The sequence below is a fragment of the Varroa jacobsoni genome, unplaced genomic scaffold, assembly GCF_002532875.2.
Source record: "Varroa jacobsoni isolate VJ856 unplaced genomic scaffold, vjacob_1.0 scaffold_440, whole genome shotgun sequence".
NCBI lineage: Eukaryota > Metazoa > Arthropoda > Arachnida > Mesostigmata > Varroidae > Varroa > Varroa jacobsoni.
Window position 1 is genome coordinate 64,076 of NW_019213342.1, and position 26,776 is coordinate 90,851.

The window sequence follows — 26,776 nt, forward strand, 5'->3', positions numbered from 1 at the left end:
ATATTATTCAAGCATTTACCTAAATCGTGTTTATTTGAAAAATGCCACAAAATATATAGTATAATAGTGCATTAAGTTGATACAAAAACATTGATCGACATTACTTTTTACCTTTGCGATTAGAGCTGTTTTCGTCATTTGTTGCTACCCATTATTATGCAAAGTGCTGAAGGCAATGACTAGAAGAATCAGCGACAATCAACGAATTTATGAAGAAGACTTCCCTTGATTGCTACAGCTTCCCCGCCGCCCCAGAACCACTCCGTTGAAAATCATATTATTTTACGTTCGTTTGATTAGACAAGTACAATATTATTACGAACTCTTGTTTTTGCTCGCGTTGAAGGCGTTCTATATTAAGGCACAATCATAAATGCCGTAGAAAGAATGCTTAAGGCGAGCAAGAATTAGGCTCAGATCATGTTGATCTCGATAGATCTTCAATAGTTTATCGTTAGTCTACTGAAAGTAATTCGTCTGCAAACGCATTGGCAATACATCAATTTTTATTCGAAAACAGATTCAGCTCACAACAAACGTCAGAGATACGTAATTTTTATTGTATCTCTCTAATCTATTATATATTTCAGCTAATGTTATAGGCCTGTGTCGCTTTGTGGTATCATGAATGCTTATTATTATTACTCTTATGTGAAGTAACAATTAAAATACTGTTAGCTTTTTCCAGAAATAAAATTCAATATACCTCATATTTTATTTTGGCGCTCACGAGTCTACCTAACCTACTACCTATTTAAATGTTGGCTTCTTGATCATTTTCAGGTAACGACGATAAATGATGTCAAATCACGCGGCATTTATTTTGTGTACTGATATGATAGACGATTCTTCCTAGCGATTTGCAGAAATCGATAGAAAAACAGCGAACCGGAATTTCACCGACTCGTACAAGACGCATAGGTGTTTTAGTAAATTTTTTTTAGTTCACTTGTTTCTTCTTATCTGCACCGTTGACGCTAGCGACTCTTCGTCTTCCATATAAGTAATCGAATTCAGTATAGGCGTTGATGCAGCATTAAATCAGTTTGTTATCTTTTTAATTATTTACTTATCGTAGTCGAATATATCGTTAAATAGTCTAGAAATAATTTTTTTTCCTATTAAAATAGGCGTACGGCAGATTAATGAATTTCTAGTACAACGTTCAAGCGATAGGTGTCAAAGCGCTGTCTAGCATGGAGGAAATTGACGACGATCGAACATGAAGCAGCTGTACATTTTTCCGTAATATTTATTATTACAGGTCATCAATATCGAATTATTCACTTATACAGAATAGAGTAGCCTTAGGTCAGGTACGGCTGTGGGCATAGGACACGAAACGTTTGTTAATTAATTGCGATCGACGTCGAAACAGAAAACAGTGATCGTAATTGCGCATATATGTATATACGACGCACCTGGAAAAATACGCTTCAATGAAGCTTCCGAATAGAAGACGGGTATTAAAGATATCCGAAGTCTGCTATTGGCCCATATTCAATGTTTACTGTGTACCCTCGCATTTCGTATCTCGAGCAGACGTATGTGACCTAATGTTATCTAACCAATCGTTTTTAGTGAAGAGATCTATGTGAGACGCACATCCATGAAGCATTTACGTATTACTATACCTTTGGAAAGAAGTAAAGCAAAAAAGAATGCGTCTTAAATTAGCAACAAGTAGACGATGAAGCATTTTAGATATAGAAGTCAATCGAAAACCCCTTAAAATTCGCATCTCACGTAGCAACCTAGTTCCATTCGAATATCTAGAGACGCTATGCCAGTCCGAACAGACAAAAGTGACTAAGGCTGCTTGAGGTTTTCTTATGTAACGTTGTGCTGCAGGAATTTACTAAGGTCATTTGCCCTGTTGAGTCAAAAGCATTCCAAGGACAATGCACGGGCTAGCAAGAATATGATTGTTGTTATTATTATGCATTCGTATATATTCCGCATCTTCTCCCGCAGGAACTCAGCGATATACGCTTACTTGATTGTGCTGGATATGCCAAAAACACCACTGTACTTGTAGCATAGTAACAACAATTGCTGAGTGACACGACACTGATATTGCTGCTGCTAATAGATAGAGGGTTTCTATTTATGGATTTCTTTACGACGAATATACAAATAGTAAACCAACTGTACGCTAGACAAGTTGGCTCGGCCGAGGCATCGTTGTTTCGCTATTGGATGAGCACCCGCCATTTTTTTCCGAAAGCCTTAGCTTATGTACAGGCTCTACAGAGATGAGTGGATTCTATATTCGACACGAAAGGCTTAACTTGCCTTTGTGTCAAGGTTTTGTAAGCTTCGAGTCTTGGGTTTGATGAGCATTGTTTCGCGACCTAGAATAGACATTTATGTAAGAAAGAAAAACGTTAATTGCACTAGTCCTAAAATAATAAATCGGAAGTCGTGTGAATGGCATAGGTGCAAGACGTTAAATACGTCGCGGCGGAAAATGACAAAGATGGCCCATAGTGTCCTGACCCAGTGCCGTCCGATCCGATCCCATTAAATAAAGAAGCAGCAGCAGCGAAATGTGAAGGCTATTGTCGCCTCTACACGCTGCCCGTATCATGCCATCATCTCACCTCCACATCATCATTTGAGTCAGTAAGATGCAATGTGTCGAAAGCAGCCGTAAGCGTCTTGCCGCTAATTCAGTGTACGGTTCATATAGAGTACTGACGTTCATCACGGCTGGGGGTTGTTTCATCAGCAGCAGCCACTGCCCCTTGCTCCATAACCATTTGACCACCCGTCGTCTGTTCCCAACATGCACACATGCCCTTAGAAGTTTTACTTTTTTCTTCATTCGTTTGATGGCGTATCTCGAGCGACTTGTTTGGATCCCTTTAGCTGCTAAATGATCTTTGTGTCGTTTAATTATCGCTCGCGGTAGCAGCGGCCTCCGACTGCCAAGCATTTGGCAGCGTGTCAGTTCGAAGGATCCTGCCGGCATGCTGTTGTCTAGTGCCAGTAACTAAGGCGCGTCCGTATTTGTTTTGTAGCGTGAATACGACGGCCACTGCGGCACGCAGCGGACGCTGATGACTCTGCTCTTCACGTATCCTGGCTCCAATTAAAATGCTACTGATGCTGATAAAAAGAAACCCTGATCTGAATGAATCTTAACGCCCGCAAACGTGTGAGTCGGCGGGCGGAAAAGTTGCTTCGCCTCATCACGTAGGTGTTACAGGACCTGCAGCAGCAGCAACTATATATAATATAATAATTTGCGTAGCCATAACGTGAGTCGAAGCACAAATGAGTCCTTCAAATGATGCATCGGGTATAGCCCCGCCGCTTGTCATATCGTCGTTGTGCAGACAAGCTGATCTGAATTGACGAAATCTGCAACCCAATGCCAAGTTGACCCGCCTTCACGGCCTGGTTCAGTGCTAGCAGCCTTAACAATTTATCTTTGTATCAAATTCACCTCCTTTAATAAATCAAACGAAATAGAAAAAAACGAGAACCGAACTAAATGACACCAAACGAATAGAACGGAAAGTACGCAGACGACCACTACCGGCCGGCTTCTGCTGCTTTTTTTACAATCAGCGTCATCTAAATGGAAAGAATAGTGCCAGATAGATGGCTGTTCATGGTTGTCATATGAAGGGCCTTCGTTTTTGGCGTAATGTCTAGTCCTCCTTGTCGAGCTCAATTCAGGATCCTCGGTCAGGTAACACGTACGAATGAAAGGCTCAGAGGCTTACAGACAGAGGAAGTCGAATTGGGCCAGGCGGCAGGTAGTTGCAGCAACACCAGGCGAGTTGTTCAGTAACTGCTATTGCTGTACCAACCATTTGCTGATCGTTCGTATCTGCCCCTGCAGAAATCGTAAATATACGGACGAACGCATAGAGACCGGAAATGGGCGAGCGAGCGAGCGAGCGAGCGTCGTTCAAGCAGATGATATCTGAATGGTGGATGCACCAAACGGACCGTTTTCCTTTCTGGTCACTTACGGAATACACAACTGGAACAAAGGCGGCTATAGAGCTAGTTAATTTCAATATCCAAGCTACAGCTCTATATATATATGAAACACGGCGAACATTAATATCATACTTTATGATGATAAAGGTACAGTCTTGGCAGCATTAGAAATCTGTCTGTTCACTTAGATATCGTCTGGGTTTTTCACAAATCAGAGATCACAAAATGTGAGTGATTTATGAATATGAGTTCCATCCTGGAACTATAACGAGAGAGGCAACTAGCCGTATGAATATTGTATGGTCAAGGTTTTACTATTAGAAACGCCGTGAGCTACTGGAACACATGCAAGGAGAATATTTTGAATTTAAAGACGGCTCTCAAGAAACCCCGTCGAAAAGGCGCTTTTCGAAGAGTTAAGAGCTGTAGTGGCTTATCGACTTATCTCAAAGTGCCGAATGATATAAATGAGGATCAAACACAGAAACGTGTAGACGTTTGTTTATTTTTTTCCCTCACACTACAACAGTAATTCACTCTCTCATGGAAATGTAATCTGTGATGAAAAATTGATTTTCTACAATAATCGTAGATGGTCACATCAGTCAGTGCATGCAGCAGGACTCTCAGGATATCACCCTAAAGTAAATGTAGGGCTACAAAAGCTTACGGCGTCTCTTCGGTAACCTAATACAGGTGTTATGCATTAGAGCTTTATGAGTTTTGGTTTGTCAGTTACGACTGAACTAGTCTGTCAGCAATTGAAGAAGATGACAAAGTTTAAGCATAGAAGATTAAGCAGCCAAGATTAGTGCACGAGGATAAGAAACAAAGGTAAGGCACCTCTAAAGCTTGACCTTACATTTCAATAACCCTGGTGAAAAAATGTGCGAGTTACAGTTAAAGGATCTCTGTCATCCACTATATCCGCCGAACATTACTTAAACAAACGACCATTTTGTCAAAATTTCGGGAACTCCTAGAAAACTAGAAAAATTATTCAGATCTCAATGTAAGATTGAAATTGCTTTTTGGAACTTCATAGACTTTTGTACCCCACACTTCTACAGCAACGGGATATATAAGCTACCATCTATATATATATAAGAAGGCCATGAATGGTACAGATTTTGATTAAGAATGAATAAACTAAGCCTGTAAAAAAGCTTGAAACAGCGTCGTTTACCATGTCACGTCTCACACTGCATTTTCGCAGGTGTTAGAAGTGTCATTGTTAATGGTCACGTTTCTCAAATATAACCACCATCCACAACGATTACAGCTTCATTTCTGGACTTACACAATAAAGTAGTTATTTTCAAAATATTCCTTCTTTTATTTGCAAATAAATTTTTGATAGCGACCGTGAGACGGACATCGGCAGGCGTAAACTCGCTGAAGTGTCGCTCACATACGTTACATACAAAAAAATTCCAGCGGAATTAAATTTTAGGCTGATAGCAGATCCAAGGTCCTAAAAATATAACAGCTCGAAACGATCGAAAACTTCAAGAAGCACAAACATTTTTAGAAAGACTAACCACTGCAGCTCGTCTGGACGACCCGATTAGCAATTAGTATTCCCTTCCCTGAAACTTTAATTTCTGTATTAACAACTTGGGTGATCGCAAATTTTCAAGACCCTTAACTCCGACTTATAGCTTAGAGGATTTTCCGGTTTACCTCATAAAAGTCTTGCGTTTTCAGAAGTCGCGTGAAAGAAACGTTCTTAATTTCGATGAGGGTCCGTTCAGTACGAAAAAATTAAAGAGTCAGTAATCTTAATTCAAATCCTATGGCTCGCCATGACAAGTTTGTTGTTTTATTTCAATTAAAATTGACTTTTATCTAGCGCCACAAATAGTCGACGAAAACATACCCATTATGATAATCAGCCCTCCTTAAATCTAAATATACTGTCCTATGAACCTGTGTTATATATATATATATAACACAGGTTCATAGGGCTCTGATATGATATATATGGTGTGCTTTATGGTTTAATATGTATAGCGTCGTACTGGAGTTGTACTGCTGTAGGTGCCGCCACCTTTGATACAAACGCTTCTGGAGGTCTTACAGGGCCAAATACTTTTTTCTGAACTTAACTAAAAATGAGCAGATTTTTTCACATACGATCTATTGATCAAGGCAAGCGTTACCTGTATGAGCTATCGTTGAAACAAGTACCTAAAACGGTTTTTTTTTCACCTTTACGGTTATCTGCGTTGATAAAGCATTTACTTACTACCGTAAATAATGATTAGACTTTATCATCAATTATTCTGAGCTATTTTGACAAGTCTGGCGGTTATTCTTGATAGGGCAGGCACGGGATTCTTGCAGAATACGTAACCAGAAAAAAGCCAACATCGTAAAACTAATTGAAACGTATTTGGATTATATAGTTTTTATAAGTTGGTATAGACTAGAACTAACCTATGTTGTGCTAGAATCAGAAGACTACGATATTTCAATATACAAATTGTTGTACAGCTCGTATGAGTATTATTATTATTAATACAAAGATATTGTTTCAACTCAATATGTAAGTGCATATGCATTTGGAATGTCACTCCTCTATCGATTTGTAGACTCTAATGCATAGCTAAGTTGAAGTTACACTGATGTGCCCAGCTTTTTTACGGGTCTCGACTAATATAACTAAACTATAATAATAAGTACAATTGCGTTATGCTTTAGAAAGACATATGCAGAGATTTAATTTGGCATCAGTCGAAATGGTCGTAACTGAATGACCACTACGCACGATCATTCATGGCTGAGTATACCGGTATCTTAACCCTCCTTTCTTGCACGTTCACGCCTGTTAATACTGAACACACGAGTTGAGCATACTTTAATTCCACTGCCGCCAGTCAGTTTCCAATCATTTGCCCATTTTGGGCTCTCGGTTGAATGGTTACATCGAAAATAGCACAGGCACTAATAGACACTAAATGATTTCGAATTAACGTCAGTATGCAGAAGCAAAAGTTTTACAGGTCTATAGGCCAAAAGGCGCGCCATTTCTGGGTTCGTTCGGTTTTCTTAGAACGCGCTTTTTGCGAATCATTTTTTTCCACCCAATTGTTGCTATTAAAACCCGTACATATTTGGAGCAGTAAGTCGAGGCGTATGTCACGTCACCTCGCGTTTCGTTTGACCAAGCGCCGTTCCGCTGTCACGTATATTGTCACCTTCTCTTGAAATGAACAATATGAATAAACAGGAAAGTGATGGTTAATAGGACGGCCCCATTTTTCTCTTGTGGTAACCGTAATTAACATAACGACCTGAACAAGGTCAGTTATTACTGATTAATTGTTAGTTCGTGTATTTTTTGTTATAGCACCGACTATCAATTTTTAAACAAAGGAGAGTCCCACTGAGATTTTCATTTCCCATTTCGCGGATAACAATCCTGCGCTCTGGATACTGCCACATTTCCCTTATGTCAGCAGCATTTTCAATAACGACGCAATAGCTATTATATGATCATTATGGGCGACAGGGAGTATTTACGACGAGCGTTTATTTTCCAGTATTTTCTTTAACACTGAGCCTTTATAGCGGTCAAAGGTGTTGCAGCACTATCGCATAAATGGTTCAACATCTGTCGCAGCGTGGCTCACAGCAATTCTTGTTGTCATCGCTACTTTCGTTGTTGGATACCCGAGTTTTGCCATGCTCTGTCACTTCACTAGATAGTATGACAGTGCTGGAACCAGGGGCGGAGACAATTCTAACAGGGATTTACTTCGACGTCGTTCTGAGAACCAAATGAAGAACTGGAGGAAAAAGAAAAGTGCCATCTATTAATCCCTACCTGTCTACATACTGTGTAAAACAAAACGACGGTACCACGGCGCCGGCAGCAGCAGCAGAAGCAACAGCAATAGCGCGCCAAAAAATCGAAACAAGAATGGCGTCGAATGCTGCACTCATCTGATCATCGACATGCGATGCGTTTGCTGTCTGTAATTGTGATGTGGGTGATAAGGGAAGTGATGATCGTGATGAAAGGAAGAAATAAAAACAGGGGAAGCAAGTGCGCTGGAAGACCGCGAAGCGGTTAAAGCAGCAATGAGAACTGCAGGAGTCGACGGCTGTGATTTCAATTGGTGGGAACATTACCAGTGCTCGTGAACGTTAGTGACAGCGTTTAGGTTAGATGCTAAGGGGATAAGCGAGTCTGACAGACGACGGACGACGAATCAGATTGCGGAAACATTCTGCTCAGTTTCATGGCAATGGCGCTGCCGACAATGATGGCAGTGATGATTTTCATGGAGATGACGAACAAGATGGTGGCTGCGGCTGGTGTCGCCGATGTTGCCGCTGTTGCAGGTGCTAATTGTGTCGAGAGAAGCTGGCAGTAGCTGGCTGCTAATGGTGGTATTTTACGAGCGGTTCGCTGGGGCTTTGGAAGCGCACGGGGGTGTTGTAACGGCATCGTTACTGGAAACATCCGATGAAAATAATCGTTAAAGTAGCAATCGTAATAATGGTAATCATCAATAGCAATCGAGATTCAACGCTAGCATCAGCGCGATAGTGGGTATACGAATACCAGCCACAGCAGCGGCATTATCAGTATGCATTGCATAAGCTTTTCCTTCCGTTCGTTCCCGCACCAATTTGTCATGCCGCTATACTGTAGCATCAATGGTGATAGCGCGACGACAGCTACATAGCCGCGCGTATTGTTGAGCATTATTCAGCTATAGCACCTCCAACAGCTGGATGTATTATAGAATAAAATACTATTTAATGTATACTAACGAAAACATTCGGAAAATTTCATCTAACTTTTATGTCTGGCCTTTTCATTAGCGTCCAGTTCTCACTCACTGTTTATCACAGAAGCTCACCTCAATTTATTCTGGGGCTTGTCACAGTTTATTTTCCAATTTACCAAAAAACCTGACAGACCACCATGAACCGATGGATAACGAAGACGATTAAAAGTAGAAATGGTATTTGCTGAAACGTATATCATAATCACTCATTGACTATCAAGTACTCGATCGTTCAATGTGAGTGACTTGAAAAATAAAAAACTCAATAGGATTTTATTTTCTGTTTCTACTGACTAGGTGCGAGAAATATACTATTTTTTTTTAAAAGAACGACATTTCACTATTTCAACTGTCAAGTAATGATAATGCGTTCGGTGCGTGCCTAAAGCTAAAGAATGACATCCTTATTCTATAATATAACAACCGTTTAATCTTTCAGAAATATGACGATTCGCCTCCATAATGTTCCGTTGAGTGAAATGCTTGGCCGGAACTGTAAATTTTCACATAGTTTTAGCTATTTTCCTTCAGATAATGTTTGAGCCGCAAGAGCTGACTGAGACGTGCAGAGATTTGTCTTGTGCGTATGCCAGCAAATGACCATTGCATATATTCCCAGCGACTACCAATTGAACCATAGGCCCTTGTTGTTTTTCGTTCTTCGCTAGAATGTAGCATCTCGGTCCTTGGGTCCGTAAACATAAATAATTAGTTACGTATTCCTTGTTGACCTTTGCTATCCACTAAAAGACAACATATTGCATGCATACATATGTTACTTTCCCATCTAGCGGACTGAAATCTTAAATATGCAAGCGTTCCGGCATAACAGAACTATCACCGGCCGCGCGCGATTGACCAGTGGCCATCGTTAACACCGTCGTGTGCCTTTCTTTTAGGGGTGTAAAAGCTACTGGGTACTTTGGCTCTCCTTACCTCTTGCCCCCCTCTACCTTATTGTGCAATTTTATTTAAAGAATGAATGTAGTTATACAAATAACCACCTAATAGGATACGCACTATATCGAATAGAAAAAAAAATTAGCTACATTAGCGAAGGGTTTGAATTGGATAATGGCTATTCTTCTTTCTTTTTTGTTTGCTTGACCTTCGAAGGGAATATGATAGGAGGGGACAGATAACGTTTGGGGGACGCGCCTTGTCGATCCAACTGTATGATAGATTACAACAAAACGATACCTTTGCTGGGTCTGAAACTTGCCACTAACGTTTCACCGTACGTATGATAGCCATCAAGCAACCCACGTCCTTAGTGCTCCCGCTTGGTTGATTCGCATAATTCTGTGAACGCCGTAGAGATATACGTAACGGCAGTTTGGAGCTCCGCGCGTAGCAGTTCTACAATATCACCAGCTGCAGCCATCATCGTAGAAGCAGTTATTAGCAGCTGACTTTGGATTGGCGGAATAGCCATACGATAAACGAATCTTTTGACTTTCCGCCACGTAACCACAGTTATACAGGCACTTCACTGCCGCTGCTGCTGCCGCTGTCACTGACTTTCTAAGGACGCCGTTGTTTTGTCGTTGGAATCCACTATGTCTTTTGCCGTTGAGATCAGTTGGACAGCAGTAACTGGCTGAATATTATGATATTAGTAGCTTCGAAAACGTCTGCTAAGCCAATCGCTGATCGCTGGCCAGTAACAGGGACGGTGAAACCGATCTGGTATGGGTGATCTTGGATTGGCTTTAGACCTCAATGACGGCATTGATCTTTTCGTCTCGAATTTTTTCTGCCGCTGAAATCTGCACGAGACTTTGACTGTGCCACCAGTTGGGTCAGTTCAAAGGTCATCTCAAGCCGGTTCCCCATGTGGGAGACACCACAGGACATGGTAGGACAAACAGTAATGATATGCAAGAATAAGGCTTAAGATATAAGGCGTACAAGAACGAAATTCGCTAAGAAACGAAAAAAAAAAACGAGGGATTGTGTACCGATTGGCGAGCAGTTAACTACTGTTACAAACACTGACTCAAGCTGTATTAATGCTGCAAAAATAAAAACGTATCATTGGTATGTGCGCAACGAAAAACATGGTATTGCATAATAATACGTTTGCTCAGCCGCAAGCGAAGACAGGGTGGCAAAGCAGAGGCGCATGTGGCTTGATATTATTTGATTCGAGATAAAAGGTGCACAAACGGTGCATATGGCAATGGAAACAGACTTGAATGTAAAGCAGAAACTTTAAAATGAAAATTGACATAGGTAATTTGGCTATACAAAATTAACTGGGATTAATGTGTGGTCAAAATGATCGTTGCAGGCTAAGATTCCACTACGTTTAGACCTGTTTTGATAACAGAAAATGAAAGTGTGTCAAGCTCAGAATTTCTTCTTTAAAAGACCGATCATAAACGGAAACCACTTCACAGGAAGTAGGTTTTTCTGAAATCTTTGGCGTCCTCCTTGGTTTACGTGCAAAAAATTAAAAAAAAAAAAAGACTCGAAACTAATTCAGTCTATTTCATATTGGCCGTCCTGCACCTGAAACAGCTCTGGTACCCTGCATCACTATTCGTGTATCTTTTTCTTCTAGGGTACAGCGCATCGGTATTATTTAAGCAGGACAGATCTGGTTTTAAAGATCAGCGTTGAGTATATCATGCCTTTTTAATTAGTTCCTAATAGAATGATAATCATCATTAGGGTTTGTACGTAATGTACAAGTATATTACAATGTTTGAATAACTGTTATGATGTTGTGATGATGGGTTTTATCACTATTATTATCATTCAAACAGCGTTTGGTGTCACTAGGACAAACGTAAGCATAATTAATAATACAATGTAACTTATTCAATGATCACGGTATATTCAATATCTTCACGTTAGATATGGCTCAGCCAAAAGTCGTGAATTCCCAGATCATAGCACGTAACGTGCTTTCAGTCAATGCCTGTACGATTAGGTAAAATCCGAGACTGACAACGTTATGTCCTGTCTGGTGGCTTTTTTCCGATTATCACTTACAGGCATGTTTATGTAGGTGGGGGCATTTGAAAAGACATTTGATTTTTGAATGTATAGCAGATGTACAGTATACTAGCAAGCTAATATATGAGAATGCCGTTAGGAAAATAATGCTGCCTCGGCTTGTAAATAGTGTTACAAAACATTGTTATACCTATACGTGATGGGTTATGTCAGCTCTATTACTGAAAATAACAAAAGCCTTTTCAGACTCGTAAGGCGTATAGTTCAGAGTTCATTTAGACAAAGCATTTGAGTCCACAGAACCAGTCAGCCGACGATGCTACCGTAAGGAGTGACGATGCAATTAGCCGCACCGAAAGGGCCGCTACTAATGATATAAACAAGTCTACAAATGAACTAGAAAGAGCGATTCTATTTTGAGATAGAATATGATTAGAGTTAGCCCCTTTTGTCAAAAAAAAGTTTTGATGATGAGAATAGCCCTCTTTCCAATACGAGAATGTTGTCCTTAATTCTCTTCTATTGGTATTGGTAAGCCATTTCTATAGCTTTTTACGTACGGCGAGCGATTTCAGATGACTTGAACTACTAGGCTGCAAAGTAATAATGGATCATATCCCATTTAGTGGTAGCATTTTGTTAATCATTAGTGTCCATACGAGATGTTCGTTAGATGTCCTGATGATTTATAGATTTGAATTAGGACAGAGAAATTTGCTTACCTAGCCTACAAAGCTAGGTCCGCAGTAGGATGTTGATGCTTTTCGATGACCGTTTATTCGCCCGTATATGTGATATTCTTAATTCATTGTTAATAGTTTGTATGTCGATTAGATGTAATGGTAGTTAATATTTCCGTCGTGTGTGAGCTGAGCTAAGTCTATGTTAATGTCTTTACGTGTGTGTGTTCATGTAGTCTATAAAATATATATAAAATGACGAAAAAATAATCGAGCGATTCTTGTCTCTTCGATTTCCACAATGTTCGGCTTATGTTTACGTCTGCACCTCAGCCCGCTGTTTTAGGGGCACAATATTTCATTGTTACTAGACATGCTGAATTTCAGACGGCAGGAGCTATGACCTGTTTGGCCGATTGAGTAATGATTGCTTAGTTACTCATAACTCGGGATAACAGGAGCTCGTAGTTCTGGTTGAAATGACGCTGTCTAACTGCGTTAGACGGTGATTCTAACGGGCGGCTAGAGTCGGAAGAAATCTGAACTTGCACTTGAGTCATAATAACGAACTTCTGACTTGCTCATCTGATCCGTTTCCGATTCATTGAACGCTTTATATTCGCTCAGTAATCACTTCGTGTTCTTTGAAGACGAATATACAATATCCAGGTAAAAATATGTTCTTTAAACTTTTTGCTGAATAGCTGTAGACTATGATTTTGGCCTTTTTTAAGGTACAATACGATTTTTTGGATCTATGCGTACCATGTAGAGAATAGCTTGCTGTCTATGTACAACTTCTAAGTCGATAGAATGACTACAGCTGCCTGTTTGTGGAATCGTTTGGAATATGTGTGGATAGCAGACGCAAAATTATGTTATAGTGAATAGAAAATCAATTAAGAATTATGGCTGATTCTGTACCACACAAGATAATCAATTGAAAATTAATGGTGACAATAGTAATTCTTTCTTTTCTCGCCGGAACAGACATATATTGGTTTGTACACGATACCATATGATATCGACGCAAGATTTTTCCCAAAGACGTATATCCATTCAGTGCCTAGATATAGATGGCGGGGATTCGCTTTCGTTCTTAATGCAAAAATAATAAAACAGTGTGAGCAAGCTCTATCTAAATTACGTACACTTGGTACCTATTTAACATTATAAACCCATATTGCTAAGCGACATATATCTGTAACGAATATATCATAGATTTTGCCATTAGAGATTGTTTATTTCGAGAACACTTGAGCTTTTTAATTGTTGTGCTGGCAGTCAAGCTGCTCGCCCTAACTGGTCGCCATACAACTCAATTGATTATATACTCTTGAAAAAAATATAATTAAGATGGGTTTGTATAATATTGCCATTATTTTTTCAAAAACCTAATATCAAATGCCTCTGTTTTTCGCTGTCCTTTCAATACCTGCCTTTTTTATCCTCAATGTTCAGAAAGGACTTTGATAAGAATAGCACAAAAATTGCAGCAAATAAAACAAAGCAAAAGGGTACCAATCTTGATTTTTTTCCACACATTCCCCTATCTTTCATTGTCTTCTTAGCTACGACATCATCATACTCAACCCCGTTTCGATCAATACTACCAACAGGCGTTGTCGGTCGTATGAAATGCTGCCGTCGTTACGCTGGTTTTTGATGATAAATCGAGGCGGTACGCAGTAAACCATGAGGTGGGTTTTTCTCTTTTTATCGGACTCTAGAGCCGTTGATTTCGCCAGTTCTGATTCTTGGTTAAAGCTCTTTCATACTTTTTTCTAGGGAACTGTTTATTCCAAACGATTTCTTCGGTTTCAACAGACGAAACAGGGCTACCTCTTCAGCCCTTATTCAGCTTTCCCTACGCTAGCCGCTCATTTATGAGACCCTAACTGTCTACGTGTGTATTCGGGCTATCCATCAACAGAGTTCTTATTTAGCTTACTTACACTGCACCCTCTTTTTTTCTTTTTTTCATCATCTACTCATCCATAGCCCGTCTACCCGTCCTCATTAATCGAAAGCTTCATTGAAGTTGCTGGTCGCACGCGTCGCTACTGTTACGGTTGCTTGTAAGTTACTCACGATTTTTCTGATTTAGCGGTACAGTACTGGTGGAACAACTCAATAGGCTGCAAACAGAGAGAACTAACATGGTTGAATAGGGACGGCATTCACGCTAGTCACCTCGGAGTTGAACGACACGTTTCTTCATCGATCCATCGGGCTTGATGCTTGCTTAATTTGCCGGAGCCCTGTCTACGTGGCTTTCGTTTGAATACCTGCGAAAACTAAAAAAAGATCACTCCCCTGAAGTGGTCTTTTTCTATATTTCGCTTTATAAGTGATCTGCTGATAGCGGCGGAAAGCCGTAAGCCGCGCCCACGTCTGTAGTTACACTGCTATACATTATTGTAACATATCAAATACCGACCGTATCGGGGACCATCGTGTAAAACGCAAAGTTGCAAAGTCTTTTATCCCACGACAGCGTACCAAAACGGCCGCACGTAATACCTCTGTTGTGGCTTTTTGTTTGCCTGCAGCCAACGATAAACATTTGTCCGACAACAGTCTGTTGAACAGGGATGACAAGGCCAATGCTTTGTCACAGCCGTTTCTAGGGAGTTACGCTCTTTCCAAGCGCCCCCTGTGCTTGCCTTAGCTCATTGGCCTATTGATAAATGTTAGCAGTGCGCAGTTCACCTAAATATACCCATTTTCAATTTGCCTTCGATTCTAACAGGCAGATTTGCTTGTTGCTTTGTAATAGTTTACCTCACGCGACCTTGTTGCGCTTTATATTATTGTGCGTTCCCGCACAATGTGTATCGATTAGTAGCCGTTATGAGCTGTTCATGAGCGCACCTGCTGGCAGGGCAGGATCGGATCTCCAAACATGTGTTCGTATAAATAGGCTTCGGGCCACATGATGAAGAGAACAGATAGGAAAGCAGACGGAGGTATAAGACGACGCTGGCTCGGGAGTAAAAAGAAAGCGAAGAAAGACGAGTTAGGCGTTGCTGTTCTGTTTAGATAGATATGTAAACACGGTGTAGGCGGGGAAGAGTTATGATTTTCATTATTCTTTTTGCGTGTTGCACAGCGGTAGCAGTAGCAGTACAAGGAGCAAAAAATTGCATCGGGATCAATGGCGTCAACGAAGACAACTAGGTCGACTCATCTTCCCTACGGTTTTGCGTAGTTTCACGAGCAGGCGTCCGAGAGGACAACGGTTAACAACTTTTAAAGATTTTCAGAGTTTTTTGGCAGGAACATGGAAGGACAATTAAAGTTTTTCTCAGACTGTCCATTTTATCGGACAGTAGTTCGATATGTATAATGAAGACGTGGGATTTGCCGAGATTTGTAAGGATTGACTTAATGCCCTTAGGGATGGGAGTTGTCGATGGTAACAATTATTTCTAAGTTTAACCAAGTACACCGTACAATATCTTTTTTCGCCTAACTGAGCTGCATATGGCGCATTGAAGATACCTTGTACGCAACAGTTGTTTTTGCTATGCAAGCGTTATTTGTAGATGTACTTACGGACCTGCAAGCACATAACCAATTCGGAACCGCATGCGTTCATTGCTGTGCAGGTGTGGAACACTGGAATTAAACATTGAGAATATTGACCGAAAATAACCATCACCTGAGGTAAAAAAGTGGATGTATGTATATACAGACATCAACCAATAGACACGTATCACACTTGTACGGTTACAACTGACCATACTTGCACTTCGTTCTGTCGATCTGTTTTTTCCTTTATCCAATACAAATCATCTCATACCTTTTTAGTTCTATTTATCTGGCTTGACTTACCAGTACGATACTCTACGGTTTATATCCAATCATAAGCATATTTTCGTAGGCCTAGAGTAGTTCAGAAGGTGCATTTGAGTGTATTAAGCTTCTGAGGGGTACTGACGATATTAAGTAGTTAAAATTCTCATCTCATGGATAGCGTCTATATTTGCGCCCATCATAAAATCTAACGACGTTACCAGCGCTGATCGTAACCTACTTTGTCTCTGTCTTTCACACAGATGCCTGCAAGTGCACACACATACCCACATAGAGACAGACAGACGCTCAGATACGCAGGCGTACTTAGTCACACATTTATGTATATGTATAAGTAGATACAGTATTTATGTAAAAAAACGTTTGAGTTCACACAAGAATTATTCGACAATCAACCGCATCACAGTCAGTATCTTCTGTTTTTTCTCAGTGCGATTTGAACCATGAACCGGCTGACGTTTGAGAAGAAGAAAAGAGAAGTCGACGGAGAAAATGGCGCGATGCTTCATCAGTTTATCTGACGGTGTTTTCCGTCGACGACTGACAACGACAACATATGGAGAACTGACGCTCGTTATGTGTCCTTGCCTCTGGCCAAAATCAGCCTTCTCACACCGAGCTCTTGTTATTCAGCCGTTCGTCGGTCTGCCCCAAGCCCCACTGGCCATAGAAGTTGTAGAGTAGCGTGGCTATAGAAGTCAGGCACGAGAAAAATCAACAATTGCAAGCAGCTGTTACGGTGTAGTTAACGTGGCATCGAGAGTTGAACGAACGAGTTAGTAAAGCAGAAAGAAGTTTTCCTCATTTTCAGTCCTTATTGGCTCTATTCTGTGACATCGTTTTTTTTTTCCTTTCTGTTCTTTCGGTGTTTTCTCTTGCATTTTTACGCCTTCACTGATCTGCAGGCGTGAGTAAAAGGAAAAGTAGGAAAGGGACTGTCATATATAGGACTGCGACAAATCGATTCGATCTAAACACATAATACCGCTTACCATAGCACAGTGCCGTTGTTGTCTGAACTCCCGTATCTGACGTGCTCTATTCGCGGTACAGCACTGACTAGTCGATCGAAATCCGCTCCGTTACTGGCGTCTCTGCCGTGGCTGATGTTGTTGCTGTTATTTCCATATTTGCTGGACTGACCGCAAAGATGCGTCAACCGAATTGGCAAAGTCACAGAAAATGGAAGATGAACGTTAATGAGCGAACGATTCGTCGGTGTTGTCCGTTCATCTGCTTAAACTGGTGATTATCCTTGAGGATTGTCCCTGGCGGGCCGCTCGGCAAAAGCTTTTTTAGCCTGAACAAAAAGCTCAATGTGTCCACCCAGCTGAAATAGGAATCGCTTGTTTCCCGCTGGTGGAACAAAAGACCAGCGACGACGACGTCTTGTAGCAAGACGACCACCTGTAGAACTGGAAATAGTTGGAATGAGCAATTCTGAGTGTCTATCTTCTGTGGTTCATTGTCCATTCTGATTTGATCTATACTGAGGAGAAGCAGCTTTCGAAATTGGCAATATATATATGTCGATACCGGATCCAACAGCCGTAAACAGCGTCGAGACTGGGTACAAAGCGGACAAACAGAAGAAGCTGCAACAGCAACCGGGGGCTTTCCTTTACCTATGTGCCGCACGATTAGAGTCGCATAACGTTTATGAACGTTCAATGCATAGATATATAAATGCATTCGCCAAAGGCAAAGATGGTTATGGTGATGAAACCTGGACGGCTAAAGCGACGCCACTACAACAAAAACCCCTAGGGCAGTAACTGAAATAACTAATCGTTAACAATCGTCATGGTCGAGAGGCTAGTGCCACTAATATACGAACCAACGCAGTGCTAAGAGCAAAAAAAAGCAAGCGATTTTAGAGTTTGTAGTCCTACAATGGCCACCCGTAGGTGCTTATTTTTACACAGTAGCTGTCGCATGCGTATACTACGCTACCTAAAGCCTGCGGCTGGTTGAGCTGCGATTTTTCAAAGAACCGCACGACTTAAAATAAAGGACCATCACTCACTACATGTTGCTAAAATAGATACAAGCGAAAAGTGACTAGAAAGAAAACTAATGCCTAGACTTTGTCTCGCTACCGGAACTATATGTATGTATATAACTGTTTTTGGGAAGCTGTAAACAATGTAACTCAATGTAGTAATTGTCTAACATACTTCAACAGGTGAGGTGTGTGTAGCTAGATATGGACGAAGTTCTACATGTATAAATTGATCGAAGCAGACTACGTGTAAGCAAGATGGAAAAACTTATGGACGACACGGGAAACAACTAATTCAATGCGGCCACGACTTAAAAACTCTGTTTTTTCTCTCTGTAAGTCATCCCAGCAAGGGATGAAAGCACAGAAAACCAAGCTATTAGTAAAAACGAAAAAAAAAAAAATCATCCCAATTAGGCTAAAAGACTTCGGCCAAATTTCGTTGTATCAGACGTGACAGGTTTAATTACCAAGTCCGCAAATAAGTCTCATACAATTCGCATATTATAAATATATTCGCAAAATATTATATAAGCATATCTGGTTCATTATTAAATTTTGAATTTGAACAGAAACATTAGATGCAAGCAAATGCCTCAAATTTTCCCACATTTAAGAGTTACTTATACGTTAGAAACAGTATTATAGCAACTTAGTCTTTAGTAAGCTTTATAAAGTTTCGATACTTCACTCACATACAATTTGTATTTAGGTCAATTCACCCCCAACTCGTTGTACTCTTTTCTTAAATTGTCTCTACGTTCTATTTCTTTTGTGACCAAGATTGAAAGCCATAAGCTACTAACTTATGAAAAATGATTTAATCCTTCAACTTTTATAGTAAAAGTTATATAATAATAATAAATGTTATGTAATAATATTTTCATTGTTAAGTTGCGACAAGCACTAAAAAGATCTTTAAAAATGAGTTATTTTTTACTTTAAAATGATAATAATAAGTAAAATAGTTAAAATGAATTTTTTTATTAAATTAGTAATGGAGTAAATTTGAAAGAATATCGAAAAACATTTAATTTTTCTATCTTTTTGATGCAAATAAGTTTAGGTTAGCACGGCATTTTTCAACGCTATAGCTCAGATCATGCACCTGTCTGCCATAATTCCCATAACGGTAATTGGCGTAAAAACCAGCTAAAAATATCTATTTTCAAGTCCCAGTAAAGTTGGTCTAGACTCTTTTCGTTAACAGAACTATAAGAATATTGGAGGGGGAATAACCGAACGGAGTGTCAGGAAAGGCTGGGAGAAATGGGACAAACAGAAGGTGATTGACTTCAGATTGTCTGATTTTGTCGACAGCTTTGACGATTCGTTTTATGATGAACATGTTCATTACACGACTCCCATTTCAGCAAATTGATTATGTCGATTTTTGCCTAGTGTTGACAGCCATTAGTTTTTGAGTATAGGCGTACTTACCCCCTATACCCTGTACAGACTGCGTAGCTCTACCAAGCTACACGAGAGTTCGAAAAAGTTGCTAAGCGTTACGTAAGGGTTTTCGAATTATTTATAAACTTCGATTTAATATATTTATGTTCTTAAGCAGGTTTTAGAAACATTCACGGCCAGCGCATTAATCGCACTGATTTTGCATTCAGGGAGGCAGCGAAAAGATGCTTACAGCCAAGGAAGACAAAAATTTAACACATCTCAAATAACTAAAAGGAGTGCAAAGACAGTATACATTGGCAGTACTGATTCAGAGCAGACGCCAACATTAACACTAACATCAATGGTGGCAATAACCGATGAATGACATGCTGAAAGCCCTTTCTTCTATTGCTGTTCGTCCGTTTCGATCAGTGTTTAGTAGATACTAGCCATAGCCCCTACCTTTCACGCTCTCCTTTGCGTGCGCCCGCGCGCATTTGAAATGTTGCGTGGTGCCGCAGGATAACAGCAGTGTTGACGGGGAAAGCATCGCTGACGCCAGAGGGTGTCGGCGTTTTGAAGTGCTATGACCTGCAGAAATGATGGCAGCAGCAACAGCAGCAGCAGACAGAATGAAACCTATAGTATATTTCGTAGCCGCAATAACATATTATTGTTAAGGTTTTCATCATTAATACTATCCAGAAGCTGGGAAAAAACAACAATGGCAGGAACCAAAGGATTTGATTTGACGTTTCCTTCTTGGCACCGATGACTTTTTCTGTTTGTGTGACGGATATGGAGGCTAATGACGGGATGGCACAGGGAGAAGGTCAATGGATTGGGTCAAGAACAGCACCAGTGGATTCAGCTACTTCTTACGGACGGCTGCTATCGCATGACACTATAAAACGCGATAGTCAGCCACACATTGCTTTTTACTTATACCCATACGTAGGGAGGGACAATTGATATCGCAGTTTTTTACATAAAGACACGTATTGTCTAAAACGTCGGCTTCACTTGGGATGGCTACGCCTATAAACCGAAGTGTAGTTTGCCGAGAAACAAGAAATAAAATGTTCATTCCGCTACTATATATTCAGTTCATATATGATAATTTGTAGTATTCATTATCATTATTACTTATAATTGAACTGTAACTGATAGAGATTTTAAAAAGCAAAAGATTCTTAAAGCGTATTTATAGACTGCATACGCATCTGTCCCTATAGTCATCCTTCAGCAGTAATTACGCCTCACAACGTGATTGCCGTCTGCTTATCTGCCGACCGGTTAATATCGACGCAGTCAGGGTTAACCTCCGACGTGTAGCAAATTTTATGTTACTTGTTATTAATTAACTCAACATATTTCAACTATTTCCTGCTATCCGATGGAGGCCCTATTGCATATATTTAAATGAGCACCATTCTGTCTCTCTATCCTAATATGCTGTAAAAGATACTCGACAAACAGGCTATAGGGTGTTCTTCTTGTAGCTTGTCGTTGATACATTTTGCATTTCTTCTAAACCTCTCTCACTGGCACTGCATTGTGTATCTCCTAGCGGACGTCATTTATTTTTCTGCTATCCGCCATAACCCCCTTGATCCATATATTGTTGTGCATGTTACGCTATTTCACCGTTTTTTGTCATGTGATTCTAGGCCGGTGTATACAACTGTACCATTTGACACGAATACAGTTCGATTCCCCCATTTGACTCTCTTTTACATTATATATGTATATGGATATATGTGTGTGCGTGCCATTCTTGTTCGTGTCTACCCGTTCAATTCTGCTGACATTTCACTAGTCGTTAATAAGTAACTACAGAAAGACCGTATGTGTGGTACGCTTAGCAAGCATCATCGTTTGAAACGTTTTTTGTCCTGAAGACCCAACCACTTTATTGCAGTGGTTTCCTTAAAACGAAACGTTTTTTTTATGTTGTTACGAAATTCACAGTTCTGTATTCACTGTAACAAGGAATACTCCTATAGTCATTTTTGATGGTATTTGTTAGTCTGCTTAGCTGTCCCTTAGGTTTTTACAGTAGAAATATCTTATTATGTAGCCTAAACTTCATCAACTTTCTTTATGAACTTTGTAATATGAACAGCAGTAATATGCTTTTATAGGAGCTCACGCAAAAGTCCTTTGTGCCTGACAAAAATAACCACTTGGTAACTTTTGTCTTACAATTACGTTAAGAATGAACTTCGCATGAGCGGTTAAGGCTGTGCGCCTTCACTTGAAACCAGTCGATGTCTACCAAACAGTCAGCTCTACGGACATCATTAATATGACAGGAAGCTTGCCTTAAGTGAGCGTAATTGTTACGTAACGGCCTAACGGAAAGCCTCAATCAGCCTAAACTACTTCGGTAATTGGTTGATGTCGTTCATCATCAACCACAGATTCGAGAACTTCGTGAACCGCGATATGTTGTGCTGGAAATAACGTTGCGTTGTCGAATACAAACATTGTAAGCGTGTGCTTCATAAACCGTGTTAGTCAACACATTAGCTGTTGATCTTAGCTGGCGTATAGGGTAGCTGAAGAATATAGTTATGTTCGTAACCAGTATGCCGCTGGAGGATAGACGCGTGGACACGTGTGCTGATGAGGGCACGATGTCGTCGGATAGAAAAGCCGCCGTCTCCTATTGGAACGCGCGAACCGATTTTAGCGATAATATTCAAAAGTACGTCGACGTTTTTGGGCAAATTAGATTCTTTTAAAAATAATGTGTATCTATCTCTTTACAGTGATCAACATAATTACAAGTACTGGTTTGTCTATTAAAAAATCTATTCGGAGACATTCTACTAACTTGAAAGCTTATGTCTTAGGGAAAATTAAGTTTTTTTTTTTTTCATGACTTTTCACTGGTGTAGTTAATTAAAATTTTCGCCCTCTGCCGATTTTATTGTCAAGGCAGAAGCGAGACAAACAATTGAGAGGATTCATTACTAACCATAACTGCCCAATACGAACTGCTTTTATACTAGAAGATAAAAGTTATTAGAAGTACAAGCAACTGAGCATGGTCGTTGAATGACTTCTACTAATTGTTATTCTATCTATTCCATTATTTGATCGATCCAGGCGGATATATATTCTAGACATAGACAAATGCAACAATACTACCACTGTCTCCCACGAAATTCGAAGAAAGGTTGTTGACGGTAAACTGACTACATCTGGACCAGCAAAAAGTACGAAGATAGCTTTGGTACATGATAAATAGTCTACACATGGACTGTGGACATAATACAAATTGGCATCTTCGTTGCGTCAATTATGGTTTACGAGGCCACGAAATAGAGGCCTAGTCACCACTTAGAAACTCTCCAGCATACCGCACATGTCGACTATACGTATAAACGACTTGACAATTTCGCATATGCTACCCTAGACCAACTGATATGATTAATCACAAATGGCGATCTTTTCAACTATACGAGTGCTCCAAAATCTTACTGTAATACCATAGGGCCATTTTCGACAAACGCGTATGACCGAAATGTCATCGATTGCGGAACTACTAATTGCTTCTATTTGAATGTCCAACACTTTTTTGGATAACGGCAATAGGGAACTGTAAAGGCCCGTTGTTCAAGAGACGACGTTTCTTTATAAAAGTCTCTCCCACTCCACATTATTGTGCTACTACTTTAAGCTAAGCGTTGTAATATCTCTACTTTTTGCTTGGGGATTTCGCCAGCAGCATTCCGCTTCCAACAACAGGCAGGCAAACCGAAGTAACACAGTCGGCACCATGCGGGCCAGTCAAACCTGAGCAATTATTTGTCCCTACCAAACGCGACCTTGGACATAGCACTTCTCCGTTCACATGTACGACGTTATCGTTTTTTGTTTGTTGTCGACATGCTTGTCAACGATATAGTCCGCTTCCAGCGAATAGATCAGAATGCCTAGCTCAGAAATTACTTCTAAATAGCGTATAGTTACATTAAGCAGTCAATGTAGACTCTGCTTTTCTGACCTGCTTCTGTCTGTGTACGCCTGCGCTTATTGTGACGTAACAGTTTGAGCGGCCGGCGCCATTGTCGTCGTCGTCGCTGTCGTTCGGCTATCACACTTCGTGTCATTAGTTAGGGATAGAGTTGTCAAGAAGTTATTTCTTTAGAAAATTCACATTCATTATCCTCAGCATTGTTATTTATACCTGCTTGTTTAAAGTAACGTTTTATCGAAAACGATACGGTGTCAAGTACTCCACGACAACTGCGTCAGAGAGGAAAGCGTGAGCATCGAAATACGGCGGTGTGGATTCAGCGACACCTAAATGTCGCCGCCGCCGCCGCCGCCGCCGCTGTCGAAATACGGCGGTTTCAAGGTAATGCCACTGCTGCTAATGATTTTTGCTGAGTGCAAAGTGAAGTTTTGAACAAGGAGCGTTGGAGAAAACGTTTTGTAATAATTTTAACGGTGTAATCGATTTTTCGTAACGAGGTAGAGTTGACACCTTTACCTAATACCAAAAAAGTCCTACTTTGAAAGAACATGGTTCATAGTACTGTTATCCGCAGCATCATTAACCACACCAACCCTATTAGCTTCGAGAAAAAGAATAATTGGCTAGTACCAGCTAGCGTCCAACCGATGCTGATACATACACATAATTACTATGTGCAGAGGGAATAAATAGTGGTTTTCTTGTTTTTCGACGTACATAACACTACAGAAGTAACATCGACGCTTAAGTTTCTGGTCGTGCTGGTAAAACGCTGCGTTGCGCGCGATTGGCCGACAGCATAAATTGCCTTCAGTAGAGGATATCGTTGTTCATACGTTTCGTCCGGCATCGCCGTTAGGCTTTTCAGGGTCGTTTCCAGCATGGAACAGAGTGTGTCTATGTCCTGGTTCATACCCAGATGTGCCTACCAAGATGTCCCTAAGATTAGCAAGCAAGTACGTTACCCACTATGTTACCACAAAGACTTGTTTGTACGATGACTGGAATTTTTCGTTTGCTGAGATCGATACTAAGTGTAACAAAAGATGCAGAACATGACGCCGCTGCGCGATCCAAGTCGAGCTACTGCTGTCGCCCGTTAACGCTGATACCTAGAGCAGGGCCTGATGGACCGCCAGTCGACGCAGTATTCGTTTCTATTCGTTCACTAAAGCCGGTTAATATCGGCCCACTTCTGTCGTTTTTGTTCAAATGTCGTCGAGAAACTACTCAGTGGAAAGCTAATGAGGTCCGCTTTATTTCGTGTTGGTCACCCGTCGAACTGAGTTGGGGATTTGTCGATAAAGACTCGACGTAGACTGATGCTACGTGTGTATAGTCAGTGTATACGAAGTGTTCCAGCCCACTGCCGCTTGCAATGGCACTGCTAGCGTCGTCGTCGCCGCTATCCTCGTCAGCAGGAAAAGTCTTGCACAGAACATTTACACAGCAGATATAGGAACAACTTCGTAAAAATTGACGCTGGCCAGCTACAGGCATACGCACATTCGTGTGTAAGTAACGATTGATTTCTCCACCGTTTCCACTCTCCCGCCGATTTATCGCCACTTGTGCTATGGCAGATAGATATATAGTTGTCTGTGTAATAGTGGGGTAGTAAACCAGAACTGCCCCGTGTGCCAGCAAACAGCTCGATAATAACAATAACTGTAGTATTACCGCATGTCGTTGTAGTGGTAAAAATATCGTTATATTAGCACGAATATATTGAGAAAGAGCGCACTTTCAGCTATTTTTGCTTTTTATATATAAGGGATGAATATAAAAGGGGTGAAGGAAATCATCGGGGACAACTGGGATGCTCTAAAAACTTATAAGACCTGAATAAGTGCTGCTGCTGGCACCGCCGCTGCTGCTGTTGTTGTTGTTGTTGTTGTGCAGATGTTGCCATGTTGCTACTACACGTTATAGGTATATTCGGGCAGTTGTTCCTGCCCGAAAAATGCCTTTCGGCAACGCACGGACACCCAATGACGAAGGGCCACCAAAGCGAAAGAATGTAGCTTAGAGAAAGACGTTATTCTAGCAATAGACTGCACTTCGGGGCAACTGACTCGGGCTCGCTGTACTGAGTATCACGAATAACAGTTATAATAAAGAAATGTAATAGATGATAGCAGTCAATGCTAGTTTTTCTTTTGCATCGGGCGTACTCCACATTGGTTACAATGCTTACATTTGCACGGCTCTGCCGAACCAGGAGCACAACTTCGATTTTCGGCGCTGTTTATGCGCATGCGGTCGGCTGGTCGATCGGCCGTGCGCACGTCATCAACGATTCGCTGGATAGCCACTGAAGGTACAATTGTAGTAGCAAAAGACGCAGCGTTAATAACGGACACCCGAAAATGGTTGCGAACACGAGATATAACTATTTTTAGTCACAAGGAAAGGTGGCAAAGGAAAATGACAAGAGGGAGCTTCGCTTTGGACGGCCAGGTTTCGTTCGAAGCGGCCAGACGCAGCGGAGGCTATGATAGGAGCGAGTGAAAACTACGGAGCTCGAATTTTTGAGAGAGACGTACAAGAAGCGACTTTGATAATTCGTTAGGTGTTTTAACTCCAGATTGACACGGTAAATCAAGTGAAAATTGTGCCGGTCTACTTCCACTTGTCAGATTTTCGATGTCGAACGCACCTTGTTGCTTACTAGTGGGTCATTTATCTTAGAGACAGCTGCTTGTATTAGTTGTGTCGTGTTTGGACAAGAGTTAGTTGATAATATTTTCAAAATCCGTGCGATGTTGCTGAGATTACTTACAATAATAAGTCAAACAATAAGAAATCATCATTATCATCTCACCGAATCAGTTTTGAAACATATGCAGGGCGTAATTACTAGTCCAAAATCTAATTAGCATTTCGAATGATTATAGCGATAATCATAATGTATGTATAACTGGAGTAATAAGCGCGTATGACTTGATAGTCGCCTGCAGTTGTCAGGCACTTGTGACCTAGATTCAACTACAATTTTAATACCGTGTCACAAATTGGTCTCAGGAGCCAAGTCTCTGAACGGAATAGGTTCAATATGACATGAGCGTCATTTCCTTTGTGCTACAGAATTGTCAAACGCCTCTAGAGATGGCCAGACATACAATCAATACCTGATCCATAGTCAAGAAGCGAAAAACAGGTTGATGGC

General features: G+C 40.7%; 1 protein-coding gene and 2 long non-coding RNA genes across 5 annotated transcripts in view; 1 reads left to right on the plus strand and 2 right to left on the minus strand.

Annotated features, from left to right (window-relative positions):
- LOC111260451 (uncharacterized) overlaps window positions 1-26,776 on the plus strand; it is a 108,484-nt gene that overhangs the window by 33,737 nt on the left and 47,971 nt on the right. The gene's annotated exons all lie outside the window — the stretch shown is intronic.
- LOC111260455 (uncharacterized) lies at window positions 5,933-11,223 on the minus strand. Of its 3 annotated transcripts, none has more exons than XR_015311075.1 (4): window positions 9,960-11,223; window positions 7,787-8,418; window positions 7,070-7,157; window positions 5,933-6,793 (listed from the first exon to the last, which is right to left on the minus strand). It is a non-coding gene; the product is annotated as an uncharacterized LOC111260455 (long non-coding RNA). The 3 variants fall into 3 exon arrangements; XR_015311074.1 differs by having other exon boundaries at window positions 7,070-7,162; XR_002680343.2 differs by lacking the exon at window positions 7,787-8,418.
- LOC111260454 (uncharacterized) lies at window positions 14,491-20,656 on the minus strand. The gene is made up of 3 exons (XR_002680341.2): window positions 19,665-20,656; window positions 17,215-17,637; window positions 14,491-16,911 (listed from the first exon to the last, which is right to left on the minus strand). It is a non-coding gene; the product is annotated as an uncharacterized LOC111260454 (long non-coding RNA).